At 34.6% G+C, this 18,033-nt stretch overlaps 1 long non-coding RNA gene across 1 annotated transcript; it reads right to left on the reverse strand.

The window, feature by feature from the left end:
- Nucleotides 1–2,732: 2,732 nt before the first annotated feature.
- Nucleotides 2,733–13,063, reverse strand: LOC144454778 (uncharacterized). Its single transcript, XR_013483313.1, has 2 exons — nucleotides 12,996–13,063; nucleotides 2,733–3,757 (listed from the first exon to the last, which is right to left on the reverse strand). It is a non-coding gene; the product is annotated as an uncharacterized LOC144454778 (long non-coding RNA).
- Between the last annotated feature and the right edge of the window lie 4,970 nt (nucleotides 13,064–18,033).

Below are 18,033 nucleotides of genomic sequence, written 5' to 3' on the forward strand. Positions count from 1 at the left end.
GTTGTTAACAGGAATGAGTGTTCTATTTTGTCAAAGACCTTTTCTGCATCTATTGGAATAATCATATGATTTTTGCTGTTTTGTAAATGATATTGCATGTTATGCTGATAGCTTTCTTAATATTGAACCAACTCTCCATTCCTGGCATAAGTCCCAGCTGCTCATAATGTATAATCTTTGAGATATTGCTGCAATCTCTCTGCTAGAATTATATTTAAATTTTTTGCATCAATATCCATTAAGGAAATTTGTCCATACTTTTCTTTGTCTGTTTTTGCTCTTCACGGTTTAGGTATTAAAAACCATATTTGTGTCACAAAAGGAATTTGGTGGGATCCCTTCTTTACCTATTTTTTCAAATGCTCTATGTATTATTTAAATAGATTGCTGCTTAAATGTTTGGTAGAATTCACTTGTATATCCATCTGGTCCTGTGGATTTTTACTTAGGGAGCTCATTGATATCCTGTTCTCCTAAGATAGGGTTATTTAGATATTTTATTGCCTCTTCTATTAATATGAGCAGTTTGTATTTTTGTAAATATTCATCTATTTCACTTAGAACGTTGGTTTTACTGGCATGTAATTGGTTAAAATAATTCCTAATTATTGTTTTAATTTCATCTTCACTGGTAGTGCATTCACCCTTTTTATTTTTGATGCTAGCAATTTGGTTTTCTTCTTTCATTTTTTAAAAATCAAATTAATCAATGCTTACTCTTTTTTGTTTTTTTTCCCATAAAACCAACTCCTAGTTTTATTTATTAGTTCAACAGTTTTCTTACTTTCAATTTTACTAATTTTTTTTGTTTTAAGGATTTCTATTTTGGTTTTTAATTAGTTTCTTTAATTAGTTTCTTTTTTAGTTGCATGTTCAATTCATTGATCTATTCTTTCTCTCATTTATTGAGGTATGCAATAAAAGACACAAAATTTCCCCTAAGTACTGCTTTAGTTGAATCCCACAAAATTTGGAATATTATCTCATTGTTGCATTCTCTTTTATGAAATTATTGATTGTTTCTGTGATTTGTTCTTTGATCCTTTATGTCTAAATATGTTACCCATTTGGAACTTTTCTTACTATATAGTGTGAGGTGTTGGTCTATACCTAATTTCTGCCAGACTTTTTTCCAGTTTTCCTAGAAATTTTTGTCACATAATGAGTCCTTTTCCTAATACCTGAGATCTTTGGGTTTATTAAAAGACTGCTTACATCTGCTTCAGGATATTATGTACCCAATCTATTCCATGGAAGAATCTTTCAATTTCTTACCCAGTACTAAATTGTATGTTTGTTTGTTTTTGAAAGTTACAGCTTTGTAGTGTAGTGTGAGAATAGTTAGTGGTGGGTCTCCTTCATTCTCATTTTTTTCCTCTTGATTCTCATGATTTTCTTGAACTTTCATTTTTCCAAATGAATTTTGTTTCTATTTTTTCTAGCTTTATAAAGTAGTCATTTAGTAGTTTGATTGATATGGCATGAATTAGTAAATTGATTTATATAATATTGGAATTTTCATTATATTGGCTCACTCTTCCTGTTATGACTTATTTTTGATAAAAATATTTTCTTTGTAGTCACTACTTTCTTTTATTTATATGCACAAATTATCTCTTTAGTAATGCATTCTAGAATTTTTGCCAAGAATCAAAGTTAAAAGCAATAGCCTACTGTTTGGAGAAACCAATCTCTTCCCCGCTTCATTTTGGTGAGCTATCTCCCATTCTCTGTTTTTCCCAGAATACACTCTGAGTGTTTCATTAAATGTATCCATCAATACCTTCTGTGCTGTAGATAGACCATTTCACAGCTGCTAGGTGGTATTTTATCATCTCCTCATTTAGTTTGGAATTTTCACTGTCAACAATTTTTGCTCCATCCTTTTCAGGCTAAAGACTATTCTGCTCAGTAAAGGCAATAGCAACAAAATAAAATTTGAATATTTCCAACAAGGCCTCCATAAAGCCTCTTCAGATAATTTAACCTTAATTCCAATCATTCACTTATCTTCCTTTTCTTGTCTCTGACTTACACTCTACCTTTCTCCTTTTCTATATCAGTATGGACAGCTAACTCATTATAGATGAGGATTGAATATGACTTTATTTTGAAATGTTTTTGTAATTCCACTTCTTACTTTAGAAATTCTGCCAGACATGTCTTTCTCATATCTAGCTTCAGCCCAAATTGAATTGTTCTCAGTGGAGAGAGAATAAATCTTTTCCACCAGATGAGAACATATTGCATATTTAAAGACTTTTATCAAAATACTTTTTCACATTGAGATTGGAAACTATCTTATTATCTAATATGCCAGAATGCCTATGATATGTTCCTTCTTTTAAATCCAAATTCATGAAAAGTACCAAACATACTTGCACCTTATAAAAAAATAAAACCATTGAAAGTAAAATAATATAGACTGTAGCAAACAAGTCCAAAATTTTAAAGTTAGGGAAATGCTCAGGCTTCATGGTTGCAAAGCTAATTCTGAGGACAAAATACGACTTAATTTCAGAAGTGAAGAATGGACAGTTTATTATTTTGAAAATGTAAGAGGAAATTTAGGTCACCAAAACATGTTTAGTGACTTGCCTGTTCTTAAAATTTCCTTGGTTTTCATGACTATAAATAATCAGTTCTGTGGCCCTTTCTTCCTACTGCTACCCTGTTTTTTCATTCTTCATTGACACACAGTCACTGTGACATTTCATATGAAGTAGACAGAATTATAGAACAAAAACCAATTTCATGTATTTTTTCCCCTTTCAAGGTTGTACAATAGTTTTAGAAAACCTCTGAAGTGTTGGTATTTGGACTTTTTTATTGTTCATCCATGGCTTTCATAAGGTTTTCTTTCTTTTCTCTTCACTGTTCTTTGTGAAGTAAAAATGGGCTTTTTGAAATTTCAGTGAAAAAAATAAAAGTTAAATCAAAGTTTATTAAAATCCTTGCTTTGGCTTTATTTTCTCAGCAGCATAGCTAGAACAGTCACTGACTTTGAGTGTTGTACTGCTGAATGTCATAGTAAGTTATCTCATTCATTCTTTCCTATCAAGAGTGCTCTTCTGGTTCTCTCCACAGGCACCATTCTGCCGATGTTGGAACACGATGAAGAGGAGCACTTGAAATTAGTAAAGATTTTTTTTATGGTAGTCAAGATGCAGCCAAATAGATTGTTAAAGGTATTCTAGTGCTTCAGAGATCTTTACCTTCATTGTTGTGGCTAGTACCTCTTCCAATGCAGACCACAGTTCTTCCATAGCTGATCTGCTTCAGGTTCTGATTTTGATATTTACTGGTTGTGTGACCCTGTGCAAATCACTGAACTTGTAGAGAATTTTCATAATGTCTATGCTCCAGAGACAGTGCTTTCTTGCATTGGTCAAAGACATTTCCTTAACTAGGAATTCCAATTACCTGTGAAATTACCACGGGTCTAGTTTCAATCCCTATCCTATCTACCTAGTGACCAATCCTCTTTGGTAAGCCTCTGTGAGTTTGTGATAATGTCTTTCCAGTGACGGGTATACATTCTTTCCCCAGACCCACATTATAAGTTTTTTCAATCTGGGTAGAAAAAGCAAGAGACTGTTTCCTGATATATCTTTCAAAAGAGGAGCTAGGTGGCATAATGGACAGAGTGCTGGGCTCTCTTCCTGAGCCTCAAATCCAGCTTCAGACACTTACTAGCTGTGTGATCCTGGGTAAGTCTTAACCCTGTTTACCTCAGCTTCTTCTTCTGTAAAATGAACTAGAGAAGGAAACAACAAACCACTTCAGTATCATTGCCAAGAAAACCCCAAATGGAGTCATGGAGTCAAAAAAACTGAACAACAACAGTAACAACAACAAGGCATCTTTCACAAACTAAGAGTTACCTTTATACTGACATAAACCAATTCAACCCAACAAAAAATTATTAAGAGATTATTATATGAGAGGAACTAAGGACACAAAGATAAAAAAGAAAACATCCTTTGTGCTCAGGGAGCTTATATTCTATTAAGGATGTTAAATATGTAAAGAGATAGATCTATTTATTAGTATTGGAGCAAGGAGAAGATACAACATCTAAGGAGATCAGAAAAAGCTTTCCATAGAAAGTGGCATGTTAATAGAGTCTTGAAATAAAGTAGGGATTTAAAATGTGTGGGGAAAAGAGGAAGAGCTGGACTGGTAGACAGCCTTTTTGAAAAACTCAGAGGTGGGAAGTGGAATACAAACTTTGGGTCACAGTAAGCAGGGCAGTTTATTGGAGCATAGAAAGTATGAAGGGGAATGATGTGAAATGTGTATATAAATGTATGTTAGAGTAAATTGTAAAAGTAAAGACAAGTTTATCCCTGAGGCAATATGGAACTACTGAAAGTTTTCAATTGGAAAGTAACATGATAACATAACATGCTTTAGGAAGATAATTTTGGCATAAATGTTGAGTATAAATTAGAGAAAGGAGAAGTTGGCATCAAAAATACGTTTAGGAAGCTACCAATTTGTTCAGAGAAACATGATAAGGGCAGACCCTTATGGGTGCCATGTGAATAGTGAGAAGATGACTTCAGGAGAGAAAATAAACATATGCTTCTCATGCTGTATGATTTTTGTCTATGTTCTTTCATAGGTCTTCCAAAGAGGCTTCACTCTTCATAATGCAGGTTTTATTCAAGCTATTTTTACATTTTAACATAATGAATTTGACACTTGGGTTGGCTATCTTTTTTCCCCATTTTTCATATCTCATAACAAATCCACATTCTTTCCTAATCAAACATTTCCTCACCAATATCCCTTTTGACACTCCTTGAGTATATATGATTATTACTAATATGATACAGTTTCCTTATGACCACAGTGTGTCTATTTTTCCTTGGAGTAGTTTACTCTCAATTTTAGTACCTCAAAGATTATAGTGTTCTGAGATATATGACCATGTAGCTCTGTTGAAAGAACGTTTGAGTGAAAAAGGATTGATCTTTGGATTGAGAAGTTAGGGGTCATTCAAAGCATAACGCAGTTTCCTCCATGTTATCTAACTTGCTCTATTGTTTCTATTTGATTTTGGGCCCAACTTATTGTCCACCAGCAGTTTTTCTTCAAATACACATACTGTCATGATGAACTGTCCTTCAAACTGCTTACCAAAGTCTGGGCAATGGATACTTTTCATCCACTTTTTTGTACATGGTCTTAGACTGATTTCCTTTGAATAATCTTGTAGCCACACTGAGGAGGTCTTGTAGTTTTCTGAGGTATAATGCAATTAGTATATCCACAAAGCTAAGCATATGTGAAAACTCACTATCACTTAGGAATTTTTTTTTTTAGTTTTAACAATAGTTTTTATACCTCGCTTCACATTGTTAATCTGGTCATCACTGACCAGAGTAATCTCTCTGGTTGCATTTGTTAAAGAATCTTATTTGATCTTATAGGTGCTCAAGAAATACTATTTTTTTTTGAGGAAAAAAGGCTTCAAGGTGGCATTTTGTTCTGCTGAATTGAACGCTTTTAGAATAATGAGCAATCAAACACAAGGAGACCTTATACTCTCTCTCTTTCTATTCTATCCTTTGTCCTCATTTTCTCCACACCAGAAATGTGGTCTCTACAGCTTGAAATACCCTGTACTATGATAGGTGCAATTTCCCCCTATTTGTTCCCTAATCCAGGCCTTTTCATTCCCTAGAAATCTCCACATGATGATTACATAGTACCAAGACTTTTACAGATTTATTTTTCACTCCTATTTTTTTTTTGCTGTTTTATAAGCTAATACTTCTCAATTATCCTATTTTTTTTTACAAATTTTTCAATGCATTTTTATATCATCAATGAGTTTCATCTTTAGGAATTCTCTCTTGCTTCTTGGCAAAAAAAAAATTAGCAATTTTGTGTAAGGAAATTTCTGAGATCTTTTAACTTCCTTCTGATGTCAACTGCTTCCTATTAGATTTTTTTAAGAAATGGTGATAATTAAGGAGCTCATTATCAGTGATATAGATAGTTAATTAGAAAAGGCCAACTTAACACTGTTTTCTTACTGTCTTCTCATCACACCTTTCCTCTTATTTGATGTTGATTTTGACCTGTACTCCTACTAGTTGATCATCTGACTTGCCCAAACCGCTGATTCTGGTGTGATGTCCACATTATGAACCAGTCTTTTCTTGTTGGTTAATATACAGTTAATTTCATTTTTACGATGTTCTATGGTGCTTGCCATTTTCATGTCTTTCTGGGAAAATGTATTTCTGATAGAAAGACATACATTCTTAACTCTATAAATCTTCAAATGCTTTCATTTCTCAATCTCGAATGATTATATATTTCCAACATTTTTCCACCATCCACTCTTGTGCAGACTTTCACATTATTTAAGTATATGTTGAATTGGTTTGGAAGATCTTGTCAAATTATAGAATCTTTCTACTCTTTCACTCTCTGGCACAAACAGCACTAACTCTGCAACAATCATCATGGTAGTTTTTTATTTATTCCCTTCATTATAGATGGTGAAGGGGATGTTCCCAGCATGGTGGGAACTTTCAGAGGCCTGTCCTTCAGTGAGGGTCACTAAGACAACATGATAGTATATCACAATGGGATTTTGTTGAAGTCTACCAAGGTAGGGGTTCAAATCTGCCTCCTTTTGCTTTCCACCTTTGATAACAGACCTGTAGCTTGGAGCTACAATGAGTACCTATAATAATAATAATAATAAAAAGGCTAATGGTGAAACTTTGAATGCTTTGAATACACACAAACAATCCTCTTGGAGACTTTAGACTAGCTAAGAGTTTCTGAAAAAAGAAATGGAAAAAATCTTGCATTCTCACAAAATTTGTACTTTGTTTACTCTTCAGCAAAAAGCTAATGTTTACATAAAAGACATTTCCATTGATTTCCGGGCATGATTCACATGGAATTTTATTAAGCACAGTCAGCAATTAAATAACTTGGAGGGTCTTGGACTCTTTGACGTAAATTCTGGATTGCAAGCAATGGTTAACACTGGATTTTTTTCTTCTGAGTCTTGTTTTTCATAGTGACATATTTTTTTACATGAACAAATTTTGCAGATTGGTTCTTTATTGAGGTGCACCTTCTCACTATTAGAATGCTAAAATTTTCTTGATCACAAAGACATAAACCATTCTTGAACATTTGGAGAGTCACTAGAATCCTATTGAAATGGCTCATTATTATAATGCATTCAGGTCACAGCATGTCCCTGGAACATAATGGCACAATGGTGTGTGTGTGTGTGTGTTTGTGTGTGTGTGTGTGTGTGTGTATTTACTGTCAACCTGATAGTTGGTTAAAGAGACAACAAGCTAGGTGATAAGTAAATTCATGTTGTTTTATTCCCTTAAGTTAGCAGCCATGTAACATGTTATATAGAGGCAGAGGTTTAACTCTGACTGAATCAAACAATTTTTGGAGGACATTTAAACCCTAATTCAGGATGTCTGTGTTACTTAGTTTTATGATCTCCATAACATGTAACCAGAGCATGAGAAAGGAAATTTAAATAAGATAGGCAAATGTCAGATCTAGAATATCTGTGTTTCCTTTACCACCATCAAGGTAGTGTGTGGGTTAAAGGCTCCTTACTGGTCATAAACATAAGAATACTCTTGGTCGGCTTTAGCTGTTGACACAGGAAGGAGCATTCTTAGCTCACTCAGGAAGAAAAGATTAATTCAGGTTTTTGGCCCTTATTGGGGCTCAATTGATCTTAAATGATAATCAACACACACACATACATGTACATATATACATACATATACATACATGTAAATATATATTATATATGTGTGTGCATATATGTGTCCTTGTGTATGTGTATAGGGTTGTATATATTCCAATCTATCTTATAAGGCAGGTGTTCTGCCCTTGGCTGCAACATTATAAAAGTGTCCTATTGTATTCTATACAATAGATTTTCTAAAATTAGCACATTGACTCATCATTTCAATGTAATATATATATATATATATATATATATATGTATACATGTATACATATATATATTTAAATCCTAATAAAAACAATATTAAGTATTATGGATAACTGCATTCCCAACTAATTAGGAAAACCTGATTCAGTTAAGGTGGTGACGTACTTTTAATGAAAAACTTAGTATAGAGCCAAATTCTCTAAGTAATTGCTGCCTCACAGAAGCTCGGCAGGCCTCTCCAGCTTCCTAATCACTATTCTGATGGGAAAATCCTCTTTCCACCTGCTGTGGAATGATTAGACACAGAACAAGGTCATGGCCCCAAGCAGCCTACAAATCCCCATCTAAATAAAATTATTCTTTATCAGATTTAAACCCCCTCCCCAATTTCAGTCTGTGTGGTATGCCCAGCTTATTAGTAAATTTACCTTTATTTACTACATTGATTTTTATTTTGACAGTGCTTTTTAGTTCAAAGTCATTTCCTGAAACTAAATTGTTTAGAAGTTACGATGGTCCTTTTCAAAGTCAGAATTAATTCCATTTCTTCGAAGTCTTTTTTTTTCTTGTTAATTAAGCTTCCTTATTACAAATACTAAGGAATAGTTACTGACTGCTGTAAAACTGGCTTTGGTGTTGTCTTTAGGTAAAGCTAAACTTTGTTTTCTTGAATGACTTTTCTTTTTAAAAAAAACAGTCTTTTGCTTACAGGAATTGGCTTCATCAGTTGTGCGTTAGGCGGGGGAGGGAGAGTTAGACACTTTGTGTTTCTTACAAGATTTGAGAGCAGGGTTCTTTCATTGAAAGCCAGGGGAGTACATTCAAAAGTTGTATTTTGCTTCTGATCTGATCTACCCATCTACATTGTGGTAAGTGGGTCAGCTCTATTTAAATCTTTCTTTTAGAAGTGTAAGATGAAAAACCTCTTGCATAATTAATTCTGTCTCACCTACAAAATGCTTTGATTTTGTATGTGTATATATATAAAAGTATACGTAATGTGTGTGTTAATATATATTATATATTTACATACATATACATATACAATGTAAAATTTAAAAATATTCCCCCAATTTTACTGTATATTTCAGAAATCCATGATTTTATTATGTGATCACTCATGCCACTAATACAGATTGCCCTCTCCCTTATATTTTTGTCATTTTTGTGAGTTTCTGTGGCCAAAAAATATTCATCAGTGAGTAGCTCTGAGCCTCTGCAAATGTAGCTAGGATTAGTCTAAAGTGTTTTGCTCAAAACCTTTTCAGTTTGATAGAATCCGTCAGAATTTAGAGGAAGATAGTTTTCTTAAATTTTGTATAAATAAATACTAGATAACCAAACTGAGCACTCAGGAGAAATCTCATGGCATCTTCTCAGTCTCCTTTTAGTTTCTGAAATTCAGGAATGTGCTCTAGTAAATTGTCTTTAGTCTCTGGATATTGCAACTTATCCAATCTGAAGTTTACATTAGAGCTAGAACACCATGGCCCCAGATTCACAAACTGCTGGTGATGAGCCTCTTCATAATTAGCTGTGTTAGTCTTTGATGGCAGATAGCATGTCTAGCCAAGGACCATATTTTAAGACTCTGTATTTCCAAAGCTTGCCAAAGCTAGCCCTCTTCTAGCATAGCTGTTAAATGCCCATGGGTCACTGCAACTCCATAAGGCATCAGCATAGGATTTTATGGCTGTTTTTTGGTTATATCTGTAATTATTCCCTCATTCTAGGTTTTTCCCCAATAAATTATGAAAAATTAGCATATCCACAAAAGCAGTCTGTGCTATGCTCTTGGGACAGTCTAAAACTTTAGTCTAAACAAAAGGCCCTAAATAATGCTATAATGCCAACTCTTCAACTGCATCTTGGATTTTCATGAGTGATTTCATCAGTTACCAATCTGACAATACAGAATCAAGGTCGGCATGTTGGCTTCAACTCAATGGCACTGGCTTGCCAGTATAAACCTTGCATTTTACAAATTAGGGAATTGAGGTTTAGCCACCTTTACTTTTATTAATTAAACTTTCTTCTGGGAAGCGGCCACTTATCCTTATGCAAAGGGTCAGTAAGGTCAAAAGTAAGTAGGGAGTGGGAAAGAATGAAAAAGAAGAAAAAGAGAAAGGACGTGTAAGAGGAAACTAGGGGAGAGAGAGAGAGAGAGAGAGAGAGAGAGAGAGAGAGAGAGAGAGAGAGAGAGAGAGAGAAGAGAGAGAGAGAATGGAAAGCAGAGCTAAGTTTTAAAGGAAGAATTGAAATTATCAATGGAGGAAATGGATAAATGTATGTATATGTTAAAGAGAGCTTCATGAGAAAAGAAGTAAAATTTTATTAGTTAAACTTATATTTAATCTTTTAAAATTGGGGTTTTAGATCCAGAAGGGAACCTAGATATCATCTTATCCTACCAGTTCATTTTAAGTATTTTGGTTTTCTCTTCCTTGTCCCCCATTGCAAGACTTATATTTGAAAAAAAACACTTTGACCTTTGTTAGGTCAATTCCAAAAGCATTTTTACCTTTGATGGACAAATGGAAAAGAAACAATCACAAGGTCAAGGGAACTGCCCAAAGTCACACAGTAAGTACATGATCATGCTAGATTTTGGAGCCAGCAGAAAAGACTACATAATAAAGCCTGCTGTAAATACAGGCTTTTGATAGCCTGCTTACATTCATTACTCTTTTCTTTGTTAAAAATGTTGGTAATTATAACTTGTTCTCTTCTCCCTAGGGGGCAAAGGTTTGTAGAATTAAAGAGGAATCTTAGCATTGAACTTTAGAGTTCTGGCTGTTACTGGAATGAGGCTCTAATTTCCTGAGACAAAAGGAAGGAAATCCTACCCACAGATATACTTAGTAAACACCATCATTTAGTGAAGATATCACTTTTGATCCATTACTTTTAGCATACTTCTCTGTTTTATCATTTTTTTCTTTTCTTACTCTTTTCCCCACAAAATATATTAATTCATGCATCTAAAGAAATTATTAGGATGATGGTATCCTATGTGGAGATATTAGGAGCTGAGAGCTTGGGCAGTTCAAGGTCTAAACCAGATTCAGAATCTTAGAGTTGACTGGTGCTCTATCCATTGAGCCACCTAGCTGTCCTGAGTTGGAAGAGACTTTAAAGGGCTTTTAGGCCAAAGCCTCACCCAGTATAAGAATCCCCTATATTGTATCCCTAACAGAATGGAAATCTAGTACCTTCCAATTCATGCTAGATATTCCATCTACTGACTCTCTTCATTTTCTCCGGCTATTCCCACAGTTAGAATTATGTCCCTTCTCTTCTAGCCTCCTTTCCTGGCTTCCTTCAAGTCTCAGTGAAAGTCCTTCCTTCTGCAAGAAGCCTTTCTGAATCCTTTTAATGCTGTTTTTATTTCCTCTGATGATTATCTCCATTTTAATCCTGTCTATAGCTTGTTTTTACATAGTTGTTTGTATGTTGTTTACCCCATTAGACTATAAGAGCAGGGATTAGATTTTTTTGTTTGCTTTTTCTTTCTTTTTATTATCAGAGCTCAGCACAGTGCTTGGCACAGAGTAAGTGCTTACCGAATGCTTGCTGATTAACTCCTCCCTCTGCCAGGGAGTTTCCTACTTTCTGAAGTAAATAGTTCCATTTTTTAAATGCTGTATTTTTTTCAAAAGTTTTCCTGAAAATTTTATGAGTTTAAATAAATCTGCTTCTTTGTAATTCCATCAACTGACTTTCTTTTTGACCTCTGAAGCCGAGGAGACAATAAATTTAGTCTCTGTTTGCATATGACAGACCTTCAAACATTTGGAGACATCTGGCATGTATTTACTCCACTTTACTCCAGGCTAAACAACCCACTTCTCTTAATCATTATCCTAGTACATGGTTACTGAACCCCTCACCACCCTGTTTGCCCTCTGGATACACTCCACTTTGACACTGTTCCTCTGAAAGTGTAGGTATGGAACTGAACAAAATACTCAAAAATGTGATTTGTCTAGGCACATATTGAGTTGTGCATTTTGGTGTCACCTAGACACATTATAGCATTTAGAGCTATAAGAGTCCATTTGACAGAAGAGGAAACTGAGGCACAGAGAGGTGAACAAAGTCTATTTTTCAAAGTTGGCACTCTCTCTCACCTCCCTGATTTTTCCCAGGCTCTTTCTCATGCCTGAAATACTGTCCCTTTTCACCTTCTCTTAGAATCTCTAGATCTCTTGTACTAGCCACAGAATATTTTTCATTATCCCCTTAGTTGAAAAGTTCTTAATATCATGTTCCTATTTGGCAGTCCGGAGAAGCCAATGGATCACTTCTCACAGTAAATGTTTTCACATGTATGAAATAAAATACACAGAGTTAAAAAAGAAAACCAATTATGATGAAATACAATTATCAAATTACATTGAAAACAAACAAATGCACTAACCCAAGTTAAGAACTCTTGATTGTTTTACTTTTCCCTTCTTCTCCTAAAATTGTCACATAAATACTTATCTGCATGCATGGTATCTCTCTCTGTAGATGAATATAAGATCTTAGAGGGCAGGGACAAATTTTTTTCAGTCTGTCTTTCCATCCGCAAGGCCTAACACAGTCCTCTGCACAGAGTAGACCCTAAATAAGTGCATAATTTATTTGGAATGGATTGGAGAGACTTGCTTAACTTCACAAAGGTAATAAGCAAAGCAAAAATTTGAAACCAATATCTCAGTGCCTTTGACTACACATTTTGTGCCCTTTCTACCACGCTAAATATTGATCAAGTTGTAATTGAATTGAAATTGCCAAATCAGAATGCAGTGGGAATATCATCCTTTTTTATCTCTACATTGATCTTCTATTAATGGAGTTGAAGATTGCTTTTTTTTTTTTAGCAGCCCCTTTCACATCGCCAACTCACATCAAGCTTGTGGTCAACTGAAATTCCCAGGAATTTCTTTTACTCAGCTAGTATGATTTTCAATCTCTCATACTTCATAGTAGCATTTCTTTCCTGATCTCTTTGGAGTCTAAGCACTAGAACCTTTCTTCTCACCTTTTGTCACCTGGAGCAGCCACTCTTCAGCTGTAAAGCTTTCTTTCATGTTTTCAGCAAGACGGGGGAGGGTAGAGCAGCACCGGCACCCATGGACAGAGAAACATGGTTCTGGGAGCAGGAGAGAATATTCCTGGTATCTGCACATATTTTCTGGCAACTGGTCAATCTGGTCTTTCTCCTCCAAAAGATTCCTGTTAATAGTCCAGATTTTGCCTGACTGCTTGAGCAAGCCCAGAGCCTCAGCCAAAAGTGTTTCCAGGAAAAGACTAGGAAAGCTGTGGGAAACAGAATGCTTGCTGCTGTAGGGAGAGTCAAGCCACTGATTTCGAAACATTGCTCCAGGGATTGTAAGAGGTCATGTTAAATTAAAAATGGGCAATTACGGGAGGAAAGAAATCACTGGTTTCCTTACAACCTGAGAGAAGAAACACAAGCTATGGGGAAATGATCAAAATGACAAAAGACTGGGATCATAATCTATGGATTCTCACTTACTGAGGAGCTGAAGAAGGTGGCTTTAAGACAGATATGCTCTCCCTCAGGATTTTTATAGCAACTGGGAGTAGTTACTGGCATCATTATACCTCAGACTGAAGATCAGGAAATTGACGAATCAAGGTTAAAGACTTGTATGGGGAGTCTATTATGGAGGTATATCAGGTATCAATGGGCTTGTCTCCCATTTCTCTTAGCATAAGAGAATACAGACTTCTGAGAGATAAAGAAAGGCTCACCCTAAAATAAACTGAGCTGTGGCTGAATATGGTTTGTGATTTTAGTTGTTCAAAAAACATTTTTTTTAGTTTGTTTTTCTTTTTTGATACTCAAAGCAGCACTCTTTATTCAAAGAAAATGAAAGAAAGAACTAAGGAAGATTTCTTAGCATCTTAACCTACATCTGTCAGACTTGGTTGGCTTTTTAGCTAGCATTCTGCTTCAGAGTTTAATGCCAGGCTATTAATTTTTATTCTCAGACTATACATTCATTTTACAGGCATTCAGAGATTTTTGTCTTGGAAATAGTTTACTAGAGCCAGATGATAGATAGTTATTATTGAAAATAGGGAACAATAATATATTTTATATATAAAATAGATAGCTATTTCAGTTCGTTAGCTTCTATAAATTAGGGACATGATCTCTGATGCAGGTGGCTTCCTTGTTGAAAATAGGACTAGGGTGGAGTTTCTGTAAGGTATCTCAGTGGATTGCTCTTTAGTAGGTCAGTTTTTATGGAGACTCTGTTTTAGAATTTTGACACTTTGTCTCTACAAAAAAGCTCCAAGGAGTCTAAAGTCTTCATTAAGTAGAACTCAATTAACTGGGATGCTAATTGATGTGGAGGGTTTTTTTTTTTGGTACTTAATTTTTGGAGTAAGAAACATATAACAATAATATTCAAATTTTCATTAAAATGTGGAATTAAAATATTCAAACCATGTCCTATAGTAAGATTTAGTCCTAATTTCTATGCCTTTTATAAAATTCTATCATAAAAAATTAATTTCCAACAGCACAACACAAAGGAAGGTCAGTGTAGGTTTGCAAATAGAAAGCCAGCTTCGAGTCAGGAAGATACAATTTCAAATCCCTCTTCTGATACTCTGGCCATAATAACATTTTTATTTTTACTTCTATGCTATTAAAGTAAAAATATTTCAAAGGATCACAGGACTATAGATTTAGAGTGGGAAAGGATCTTAGAGGTTACCTAATCCATTTTCTCATTTTAGAGGTAAAGAAACTGAAGCCAGACAGGTTAAGTGATTTAATTTACGCAGGTAAGAAGGGGCAGTGGCAGGATTCAAACTCAGTCTGCAATAAGCCTTCTCTATTGCCTTTGATGCTTTCTCTCTAAGATTATCTCCATTTTATCCTGTCTATATTTTGTTTACATCTAGTTGTTTGTATGTTGTCTTTTCTATTAAATTGTGAGTTTGGCTATATTATCATTATTATTATTATTATTTTTGGTATGCCCAGTGCATAGCACAGAGCCTGACATAGAGTCCATACTTACTAAATGCTTATTGACCTTATGATTGAATCCAAATCCAGACCTCTGTGTGGACAAACTGTGAGGACTAGGTCCAAGCAGAAAAGTTACATTAGTAATACAATATTCTGATACGACGAGGAGTGAGAGGAAGAGGCAGGCTGTGTGCTCAGTAAATGGAATCAAAGACCCAGCTGCCAGAGTACTGTATCTCACCAGTAAAGATAAAATGACCTACTGTGTATCAGGTGATGTAGCCAATCAAAAGGTAGGAGAATTTGAGTTACTAAGAAGAACCAGACTCAGTGGTATCAGGCCAAAGTAAGATTCAGTGAGCCAAGATTTCAAATATGTCGAAATGAAGACCTGAGCTTAAGCAGAATCTTATAATTTGTTACACTTAATGAGAAGAACAGCCATGAGACTTTTTAAACCAGGTATGATAAGTGGAGCTAACCCTACCCTCTCAACTTTCATAAATAGACTATTCCCATTTATCTCCTTAATGAGAATAGGTGTGTCTAGATTAGTGGTGGACAAAAACCTGGAACCCTGAGCTCTGAATCTGAATTTTTTGAGGACCTTGAAAAGGAATAAGTAGATTGGTCAAAGGTTTTTGCAACTGGCATTATGGGAGGTCTGGGTTCTGAAACTTTTGGAATAGTTGAAGGGATTAAATATTAATTTGGTGGTAGGAATTCAAAAGTTGCATAAGTCTTAGAAGGAAAAGGTTTTAATAATGGGAATGTAGGGCATGGCTCCAGCATCAAGGGAAGGTGTATGTGTGAGGGGGAGGGGAAGAGAAGTGGGGAGAGCAACCATTACACATTGTTTGTAATTTAAACTTTAGTTCATGTATGTGTGTGTGTGTGTGTGTGTGTACATACATACAAACATGTTTATCTATATTAGTTGGTTATCCTCAATTTGTAATTTCCTACTATTTGTAAAAAAAGAATTGGCTCCAAGAAAAGTATAAAAGGAAAGGTATATACTATGTCATCTAATATGTAGTTCAGTATTAAACCTAAGCAAAAGTGCTTCTATAATCTATTAGACACATTTTAAAAAAAGTCTCTGTGATATGAGAAGATAAGTATAAAAGGAAAGGCTGTAATGACCTAATTACAGCTGAACATTTAAATATCAGGTATTGAATACTAAAAGTACTCTTTATTCCTTTAGAAGTAAAATGTTGATTGTGCCTAAGATATCCCTTGTGTTAAATTCTTATTCTGCTAATACCTTTACAATTTAATCAATTTTTTTTTAATTCTTGGGAAATAAAACTGTACCAAAGAAATGTTGGCATTTATGGCACACACTGTTATATAAAACAGAATAAGCCAAAAATAATTAGTATTATTTGAAAATCAAGAAATTCATCCTTTTTTAGAAAATAAAAACACTTTTGATCTTTTCACTTACCAGAGAATCTACTATCATCTGCTTTGAGACAAAATAAAATCGTAAAAAGCCAAATGATACACACAAACACACACATATATACAACATATGTATCCGTGTATACATACATAAATATTGTATGTTTATGTCTGTAAGTGTATTTAAAGTATGTGCTTGAGCTGGGTCCATCTGCATAAACACCAAAAATAATAGTGGAAGCTTTTTATATCCCCTTGAAGTATAGTGATTTTGACCTAGCGCATTACTGAAGAGCAATTTTTTCCCCTACTTTTTAAAGTGATAAGCAGAAAACTATACTATATAAGCAAGCCACTAGAAAGATCAAGTATGCATGAGCAGAATTAACATTTATAGAACACAAATTGCTTCATAAATGAGTTATTATTACTACTAATAATGATTCATGAAATGCACACCTGTTAAAGTGTACATACATAGACAAAGACTCATGGAATTTTTAGTTTAAACAGTCTTTGATATATGCCAACCATTCTTCTTTCAGATAAGAAAACTGATTTCCAGGGAGATTGTAATTTGCAAAAGGTCACCCAGTTAATGTCAGAGGCAGGATAAGAAAGTCTTCTGATACCTAGGACACCATGTTCCATTGTATACCATAATCTTTGTGAGATAATGTTTATATGCAAAGCTTGCCATAAACTTTGAAGCACTATATAAATGTCAGTTGCAGCTGTTACATTAAGCATAAATACTATCTAAATGACTATGTTTAGCAATATGACAGAACATTTTGTATAGTTTTCCTTTTTTGAGTTCTTAATTTTTCAGTATATTCAATCAGCGTTATTATCCATGGTTTTCCCTGATACCACATATAGTTTAATCCTCAACATATGCACAATGATGAAAGCCTTTTCATAGGCTTATGGGAGATGTCATAGCTTTCTTAAGTTTTTGAAGGCTTATCCTCTTGAAAGAGATTGAACATTATTTAATTCAAAAAGTCAGACATTGTAATTTATGGAAGTTGGGAAGAGACACTTTTCAGTTTGATATAAGGGGGTGGAGAGTATCACACTTAGATTTATTCAAAAGTGTAATGAACTATACATATACATATATATATGTGTGTGTGTGTGTATGTATGTATGTATATCTGTATGTATCTGTGTATATATGTATGCGTGTATATGAATATCTGTGTGTGTGTATATGTATGTATGTATATGCATATATCACAAGGTATTGAGTCTCCCATCAAGCAGAGGCCGAGTATTAAGTTTTCAAACATAACATAAAGAAGATTCCTGTTTGAATATGGGTTGAATGAGATGGGTTCTGAGGCCCCAGTTTTATTATTCTGTTATTCATTCTTCATCAGAGGGGCCATTGAATAACACGTCAACCAACTCCATAGCTCCGATGTCCTCACTGATGAAAGACTCAATGACTCAATGTAACAGATTCTGAGCACAGAAAAGATTGCCAGAAATAGCCGTCCTCATTCATAGCTCCTCTCATGGTATTCTTCTGCTCAAGTTTTGTTTTATTTTTTTTTGGGGGGGAGGGCTGGCTCCATAATGTCTACCTAATAAAGTTCTGAACTTTCCTATTACTCTCATTCCACATGGCCAATACGTTGCCTAGTCT

This window comes from Phascolarctos cinereus, unplaced genomic scaffold (genome assembly GCF_003287225.1).
Source record: "Phascolarctos cinereus isolate Bilbo 61053 unplaced genomic scaffold, phaCin_HiC Scaffold_7;HRSCAF=346, whole genome shotgun sequence".
NCBI classification, from domain to species: domain Eukaryota; kingdom Metazoa; phylum Chordata; class Mammalia; order Diprotodontia; family Phascolarctidae; genus Phascolarctos; species Phascolarctos cinereus.